Source organism: Erythranthe guttata, chromosome 12, assembly GCF_056151865.1.
Source record: "Erythranthe guttata isolate IM_541 chromosome 12, IM_541, whole genome shotgun sequence".
In the NCBI taxonomy this organism is placed as follows: Eukaryota; Viridiplantae; Streptophyta; class Magnoliopsida; order Lamiales; family Phrymaceae; genus Erythranthe; species Erythranthe guttata.
Window position 1 is genome coordinate 12,167,076 of NC_142544.1, and position 7,925 is coordinate 12,175,000.

The 7,925-nt window shown below is 31.8% G+C and overlaps 1 long non-coding RNA gene across 1 annotated transcript; it reads left to right on the forward strand.

Annotated features, from left to right (window-relative positions):
* Positions 1 to 258: 258 nt before the first annotated feature.
* Positions 259 to 3,411, forward strand: LOC105962320 (uncharacterized). The gene is made up of 2 exons (XR_016034969.1): positions 259 to 572; positions 3,113 to 3,411. It is a non-coding gene; the product is annotated as an uncharacterized LOC105962320 (long non-coding RNA).
* The last annotated feature ends 4,514 nt before the right edge of the window (positions 3,412 to 7,925 follow it).

The following is a 7,925-nucleotide window of genomic DNA, read 5'->3' on the forward strand; positions in this document are numbered from 1 at the left end:
TGCTTAATTGATAGTAATTTACCCTCTTTAAATTGGCTAGGATTGTATGTGTTGCATGCATACACTTATTCCATGTGCATTTCCACTTGGCTTTTTATTTAGCATTTTATTTTAAGATAACTTAAATGAAATTGCCTAGAAGTCCCTCTAGATTATTTCAAGTTACTCCTAATTGCAAAAAGACTCCTCTTCAATACTTACTCATTAAGATCCAAGCTTCTCCAATTCTATAAATACCACCCTCTCCTCTTCATTTCCACACACCAAAACATCAGCCAAAATTCCTCTCCCCTCTCTCCTCTCTAATCCACGACAAACCCCTCCTTCAAACAATCCCAAAGGCTTCTCTTGTTCTTCACAAAGAAGCAAGCTCTTCTCCTTTTTCTTTCCCCTCAATAATTCAGCATATAATCATAAAAAGGTTTCTCTCATAAATAAACTCCAAGGAAACAGCCCTCCTACAGCCTTCAAACTCAGCCCAAAGCATCCCAAGATCATCCAAGGCTAAAACTCGAAGACTTCCATGAATCCTTCGATTTCTCCTTCTCTTGTCTTTGATTTTCTTCAAATGGGTAAGGATTCCTTGGTCTTTACTAAAATTGAATTGCATGCTAAGATTATTTATGTTTTTATTTTAATCTTATGTGTTTAACTTTGGGTTTTATGATTATAGGATGATTGGGTTTAGAATCATGAACTAGATGATTAGATTGAAATTTCCAGATTCATAGTCGCGGAGTTTAAGCCATATTTCGTAGATGATTTATTTTTATAAAAATGTGAAATTCTTCGAGAATATAGATCACTCTGTTATCTTGAATTTGATATAAAGTGTGTCTTATTTGGATTAAAAATGATTAAGTTGTGATTTATTTTCCGAAACTGCACATAATATGTGTCATGAAAGAAATGCATGTTAAATCTGATCTTGTATTACTCCGATCATAGTGATTCCACTTGGATTAGATATAAGACTTATAGATGTAATCTTTGTCAAAATTTCACGGTGTTTGGAAAAGAGTATAATTTTATTTGGTATTTTTGAAGTCACTGCTCTGTTTCTGGATTTTCGACAACAGAGCTGTACGGTTTTACGTATTCATATTAATTGAATAGGTATTTTCGAAAACTGTTTTATATAGGTACTCTTAACTTTGAGGAGAGTATTATGGTAAAGTTTCAGAATTTGTGGATGCATGAGTAAAGAGAAATGAATTTTCAAAACTAAAGTACTAAAACTGCCCTATTTTCTAAAATGAATTTCTTTGAATTGATGGAATTAATTATGAGCATGTTTTAAACTCTTGATGCATAACTTTAATAGCATGACTGAACTTAGAACAAATTATTTAGAGTATTTAGTTTATAGAAAAACTCTTGAAGAATTAGTGACGATGGATAAGTTAGAGAGTATGATTATAATATAAGGAATGATGATAAATTGTTTGTAGAACTTATGTGCTATTCAGATGATCTAAAAGTTCTTGATTATTGTTATGTGTTATCGATTATCTACTTGACTGAAATTATGTGGATTAGAACTTCATGTGTGATAAACTAAATATATGCTTGATTGTGGTTTAATCTTGTACAAGTATCTATATATATAAAGTATATATATATATATATATATATATATATATATATATATATATATATATATATATATATATATATATATATATATATATATATATATATATATATATATATATATATATATATATATTTAGGCCTGCGTGGTTGTGACTATACTCCAACCCATGGCTTATGTATTATCAGTATGCTACTATATTTATGCCTACGTGGTCGTGATTATACTCCGATCCATGGCTTATGAATTATATTTATATGTCTGAAATGTTGTTTTGTGATCTTGTGATAAAGGTAAAGTATTCGATGCTTTATGTGAAATATTAGATAGCTATGGCCTAAGGTGCATTTAAATGCGATATAAGTGATATTTTAATGATAGGAATATGTGATTATGTGATTATGTGATTACGTGACTATGATATGGTTAAAGTTGAAGAATGCCCTCCTTTGTGCTACTTTGGGTTATTGAATGTTTATGTGTACTTATAAAGTGGAAGTGTTATGTTCTATATGATTATGTGTTTAATGATTTGATTAAAGATTTGAAGTTTAGTATGGTACTTGTTACTTTGGTGTTTGTTTATGTGAAAGTAAAGATATATAAATCATATGATTTATTAGTAAGTCTAAGATGCATAAATCATGATTTTTCAAAGTTAAAAATGTTTGGAAATTGGTTGTGGATCTAGGTGAATATATATGTATGGGATACGGGGGGCTGGTATTCCGTTAGTGGTTGATAGTTGGGGTCCACATAGGGGCCTGTCCACATAGGGACTGATTCACATAGGAATCGGGATTATAAACCACTAACTCGGCTATAGTAAAGTTATAGTCGTGACTATATTCCGGTTAGTGGTTGATAGTTGGGGTCTACATAGGGACCTGTCCACATATGGACTGATTCACATAGGAATCGGGATTATAAACCACTAACTCGGCTATAGTAAAGTTATAGTCGTGACTATAGTAAAGTTATAGATCACAAGCTCCAAAACACACGGCTTATTGCCGAACTCAACGATTGTTTTTCCAAATGGGCCCAATGTTTTCTCACGCATTATTTCATGAAAAGTCTAGAAGTCTAAAGTTGCATAGTGCATATTGCATAGTAAAGTTAAAAAGGGTGTTAAGTACCCTTAAATGTTAGAAGGGTGTTAAGTACCCGATTATAAAAGAAAGTTGGATGTTAAGTATCCGTGAATGTTTAAAGTAACATGTAAATGTGAGATTCATGTTAAGTGTATGAATGAATGATTGCAAGTTTATTATATGTCTAATTTTATGTATTAAGTTTCTTATGTGTCCAATTATATGTGATATGAATGAATGTCATGATATTGAATAAATGTATATAGTTATGCCATAAAAGACTTGGATGAAAAGAACATAGACGAGGACTTTAGGGCTCCCGTAGGGCGTGAGTGACACGTTGAGAGAGGTGTGAGTATCGTCAGGCCAATGTTCTTACTGAGCCAGTGGTAAGGCTCACGCTTTATGCGAATCCCCTTTTCAGGTTCTCAATGTAATCAGAGTGGCGCAGCGGAGCGGAGTTGGAGGAATCACAAGCCTTGACGCCTTATATGTCCTCTCCGGGTTTCTTATAAAATTATGTCTCCACTTTTCCCTTTTAAAAGTCCAATGTATAATGGAGATCTTTACGAGTTCATTTTGTACTCTGATTTTGGAATCTAGTCTATTAAACCGGGGTATATAAATAAAGTTTATTTTCTTCCACTGTATTACAAGTATTTTGTAAACCCCGTTCATAGTCATGTATGTAGCACTTTCTATGAAAATGGTTTCTTTTAAATTCGGGTTATGGTTTTAAGTAAACGAAAAATGCTTTCACAAATTATAAGTGATTTCTCAAGGTTCACATCGTATCGAAATTTTAATAAAGACCATTTTTTCCAAAGCATTTCTTAGTTAAGTAAAAGTCATGGAGGGTGTTACATAGTAGCACTTAATTGCGGGCTTCAACGTTAGTAGCGGGCTTGAGTAATGTTGAATCCTACCAATCAAATATCTTACTAACTCATACTATTTAGTTAATCTAACCGAATAGTAACAAGCAAACGAGGCCTTAACCTCTTATGCAAGGTTGTAAAAAGTGATAATTGGGTCGCAGGCGGTCAGGGACCGACTCACGATTAATCGGTGATAAATCGGAAATAAATCGGTTTTTAAAATTTAATATAATATATTTTTAGATATTATTTAAAATACTCAAAACATATATAAAAATATATTTATACATAGTTATATCTCCATCATGTATAGTAAAATAATAAAAATTTAATAATAATAAGATCATAATACATAAATATGCTTATAAAATATAAATAAAAAAACATTTTTTTTAATTTACATTTATTTTTGAACATTTCTAACATACATCATTAGTTCTTTAACAATAACAGATAACATAAACAAAATAAAATATAAGCTCATATTTTTTTTATTAAAATCCCAACTTTTATTTTGAATTAATTAAAAAAAACCCGATTTTTGATCGATTTTTGGCCGATTTTTGCCACCGAAGTTTGACCCGCCATAAAGGTTTGACCGCCTCGGACCGCCTCAAACCGCCTCACCGGCAAAAAACCGATTTTTCAAACCTTTACACTAAAATCGTAAAGGTTTTTACCGCCTCCGCCTCGGAGACCGATTAATCGGCCGCCTCGGCCGATCTTTAGAACACTGCTCTTAGGTAGCCAGGATTAAGATTTGTGCTTTATGCTTTGTTCTTGATTGAATTGCGTAGGAATACAATAATTTAGTCCTGAATAATAGAATCGTAATACCTGCTGAAACGAGTTATGATTAAATTAGCATCTCAGGTTATTAATCCAAATTATTTGCTTGCATAAATGAGGGAATTTGGCGGATCAATAATCACATAGGGGAAGATAAAATCCTAGGGCTTGTTTAATTCGATAAATTTACGTGCTATTTGCTTACTTTTTTTTACTTGTTTTTTATTCGTGTTATATATTTAATTTGATTTAATTTAGTAATGTTCTTTAAATTAGACTGTGTAGGGGTGGACTTGAACATAATTGTGAGAATTTAGAATTAGACAGTTGAATATTTCTCGTGGGATCGATATCCGAACTTACTTGTCCACTATATTACCTGTATGATACATTCACTTGCGTGTAGGTATTGCCAACCAACAAGTTTTTGGCATCGTTGCCGGGGATCAAACCCGGGTCACCCGCGAAATAGGCGATATCCTCCAAACATTTTCTATCCCAATCAATTTAGACCAGTTAGCTTGAGCACCTATGTTAGCAAGGTGACTTCTCGAATTATTGCTACCTGGATAGGTGATATCCTCCCCAAAGTTATTTCTGAAGAACAATCGGGGTTTCTGAAAGATAGAAATATTCATGAATTTATAGCCCTAGCTCAAGAGTTGGTCTCTAAAATTGACCGGAAAGTCAAAGGATGAAATCTCCTTTTCAAGTTCGATATGTCCAAGGCATATGATCGCTTGGAATGGAGATCTTTGTTTTAAGCAATGCAAGCATTGGGTTTCTACCATCAGGTTTGTGATCTTATGTATCGATCATTCTCCAACATATGGTATTCACTTCTGATCAACGGTGATTCTTATGGACATTTCAAATCCTCCCGAGGAGTAAGGCCGATCCACTATCTCCCTCCTGTTCATAATCGCTCAAGAGATTTTAACCCTCAACATCAAGCAGCTTGAAGTTGAGAATCGCATCAAGAAGTATAAACTTCGGAAAAATTCACTTCATAATTCTCATCTTTTTTATGCGGACGATATGCTATTATTCATTAACGGGAGCAAACATCGATTAGAAATTTAATGGGCATGCTGCATAAATATGAGATAACGTCTGGCCAAGTTATAAGTCTCGAGAAAAGTTATTTTTACACGTCGAAGAAAATTCAAGAAAGCAGAAATGAGGTATATGTCGGTAATCTATAAGTTAAAATTCATATCAATTTTGATTGATTGTTTTGACATTAACTTGTGAAGAGTCCGATTGGTGCCTCATGTGATATATAATATCCCAACGTGGGATAGATCAACGCTTTGTGCTTTGATCGTATATAAAATCAATGATGTGTGCATTGGTAATATGATTGAGGAACTACGGTTGTCAAATTGCGAAAATCTTTTAATGAAATCTTGAACCATTAAAAGAAAAATACAGTACCTTTATGTGGAAATTCACATGAAAAAATATGTGCTATTTATTACATGTAATATGACATGGTATATGGTTAATAAACCATTGAGTCTATGAAAATAAATTTCGAATAAGCGTGGTTAAATTTGTGAAATTATTTTTCACATTATTTCATAGATCATCTGAAATGCATCGAGAGGGGGCTAGGCTAAATCGTGATTTATTTATTTTTGTCAAATTGTTGATGATGATACAACCACTTAGGGACTAGAGATTCCAAGAACTAGGTCGGAGAGCAATGATCTGAAAGCAACTTGATTGAGATAAAAGTGCACACTTTTATTTTCCATCCTTATTGTAAACCTCGTCACGAATCGTGAGGTCGAGACTTTGAACTCTTAATGAGTTCAATAGCCCGTATGGGAGGGGTGTTGGAGTTACGTAAACATCCTTGATAGAATTCACCTTGTGAGTGTGGAAGTGGAGCCGCTTCCTATGGGAATTGTAGGCAATTCTCTAGAGCGCTCACGAGAAATGAGATAAAGCACAAGGCCGCTAACGTGTTGGCTTTAAAAGCTCCGATCGCGATAGTTTAAATATTATGTGTGCAATAAAATTCTACGTGCCCCAAGCGTCACTGTTTCAAGGCTAAGTCCACTTTGATTCTAGTACGAAAAACATTTTACTAAGTGAAGGTTTCAAGACACTGCTCACTTTCATTATGCATAATACTCCGTAAGAGCTCAAGATTATTATTATTCTTATTTTTAATAAAATAGTGGGAGATTTTTGGGTTTTTTAATAAATATAATATTTTATTAAATATTTTATTTGACCAATTTTATGAGTTTATTTAGAGCAAACTTTTGAAACTTTCAAAACTTTATATTGCCTCGTGAAACCCCCCATATTTTGTGTATTTATATATTAAATAGAAGCTTTATAGTGACCATGTTTTCTACTACTAGATAGGTGCACGTGCGTTGCACGTGTCGTGTTAACTGAATTAATTCGATAATCTTTTATATTAACGTATGGAAATAATTCACAAGAAATTTATTTATATTTAATATATACTTTGCATTTTATTTGCTTAAAATTGAAATTTTATTAGAAATTTATTAAAAAATAATGACAATATTCAAAAATCGATTACTTTAGTTTTGGAACACATCGGAACGGCGGAAACTCGAAAATTTTGGAAATTACTTTAGTTTGACGAAATTCAGATATAATCGATTGTTTTCGGAATTTTAGGAATTGAATAAAAATGTTTCCTTTATTGAATATTTTAATTATTTTTTAATAAATTTCTAATAATATTTCGATTTTAAGCAAATAAAATGCAAAAAGTATATATTAAATATAAATAAATTTCTTGTGAATTATTTCCACACGTTATTATAAAAGATTATCGAATTAATTCAGTTAACACGACACGTGCAATACACGTGCACCTATCTAGTGTACATAAAATTCCCAAAATTTCTGAATTTTTTTTTTAATTCGATTTTGGTTCCGAATATTATTTTATTGTTTTTAAAAAATATAATATTTAATATTAAATATAAATAAAAATAATTTTATGATATGTTTTATATATAATTAATTTTATGATATGAGTTAAATATCTTCAGATGAATTTTATTTGAAATACAATGAATGTCAGAAAGTCAATTATTATTCCCATCATATGTTTATGATTGTATGATGGTTTTTTCTTTTAATACATTATGTAATTTAATTGTTATTATTATTGTGAAATTGAAATAATAAAATACAAATTCAAGTACCTAACTACCCTCAAAATCTTATCAATTAAGAGGTTATTTTTGTACAAACAAAAAACGGAAGAAACCACCAAGTCATTCCTCTTTTTATAGATAGTATAGTATAGATATATAAAGGGGTATTGTGGTTTTGCATAGAATATGAGAGAAGATAAAAGAAATATTTTTCCCACTATACTATATACGCAAGCTTTGAGGTTTTGTTGTGTGTCGGGTGTAAGCTTCTACTTCACTTGAACGTGCAGTTTCTAGATATTCCAATTGTACCTTAGTTTTTAACCCTACTTCCCATACTTCCTCAACCACATTTCCAGAATTATCACGACTTAATTGATAGACAACTCTAGAGATCCTGTAAATCTATTTAAGT